The 1,146-nt window shown below is 41.4% G+C and overlaps 1 non-coding gene across 1 annotated transcript; it reads left to right on the top strand.

Moving 5' to 3' along the window:
* Positions 1-250: 250 nt before the first annotated feature.
* On the top strand, positions 251-357 carry LOC120579771 (small nucleolar RNA R71). The gene has a single exon (XR_005645516.1). It is a non-coding gene; the product is annotated as a small nucleolar RNA R71 (small nucleolar RNA).
* The last annotated feature ends 789 nt before the right edge of the window (positions 358-1,146 follow it).

Raw genomic sequence — 1,146 nt, forward strand, 5'->3', positions numbered from 1 at the left:
CTCAACCTTAGCAGCAAGGTGGTTATATTCAGAGACTTCGTATATACCTGCCTCTTTCTTAGAGGGAGTAGGAGCCGTAACAGCTCTTTCGTTGGTCCATTGGTAGTGATTCTGAGCCATGTCTTCAATCAAGGCATAAGCCTCCGTATAATTCTTGTTCATTAGAGCTCCACCTGCAGCTGCATCAACAGACATCTTAGTGGTATATGACAAGCCATTATAAAACGTGTGGACTATAAGCCACTTTTCTAAGCCATGGTGGGGACAAAGTCTAAGCATTTCCTTGAAACGCTCCCACGCTTCATAGAGAGACTCCCCATCTTTTTGATTGAACCACGTGATTTGATCTCTTAGTTTAGCGGTTTTAGATGGGGGGAAAAATCGGGCAAGGAATGCTCGCCTCATATCGTCCCATGAAGTGATGGAACCGACTTCTAGGGAATGGAACCAAGCGCTAGCTCTATCCCTTAAGGAAAAGGGAAAGAGATGAAGTCTTACAGCTTCTTCGTTCTCTTTTATGGTGCCATTGAGTCTAAGGAAGGAAGAAATATGGAGATTTGGATCCTCAGTGGGTGATCCAGAACACTGATTTTGCTGCACCAAATTGAGTAGTGCAGGCTTGATCTCGAAGTTATTACCCTCAACCGTTGGGTACACGATAATAGCTTGTGGCTCTTCTGTTGAAGGAGTAGCATACTCTTTGAGAGTGCGTTCAGCCATAGGAGTATTATTTTGTGCCTCTCTCTTTTTCTCATGCAAATATCTTTCGATCTCAGGAATAAATTCTCCGAGACTTTTACTTCTTCGCATAAGAAACCGAGAACCCAAGAAGTTAGTGGTAATACAAAAGAAAGAAGTAGAAGAAAAGAGGAAGAGAAGAGAGTTCTAATCACAAAGAAAGAGTTAATCAAATTAGTTTACTCCGCTGCAACGGCGCCAAAAACTTGATGAGATAAAACCGCAAGTGCACGGTCTTACCGAAGTAGTATAAAAAGAGTATCGTTCCGACAGGGAGTAGTTCAATTTAATTAACCTTTAGGAATGATTAGAGAAGAAGAGAATTGTAAGTTAGGGTTTTCAAACGGTTGAAAATAAATGTAATAAAAGGTGCCTTGGGATCGTTGGTTTCATCTAAATAACAAGTCC

The sequence above is a fragment of the Medicago truncatula genome, chromosome 3 (genome assembly GCF_003473485.1).
Source record: "Medicago truncatula cultivar Jemalong A17 chromosome 3, MtrunA17r5.0-ANR, whole genome shotgun sequence".
NCBI lineage: Eukaryota > Viridiplantae > Streptophyta > Magnoliopsida > Fabales > Fabaceae > Medicago > Medicago truncatula.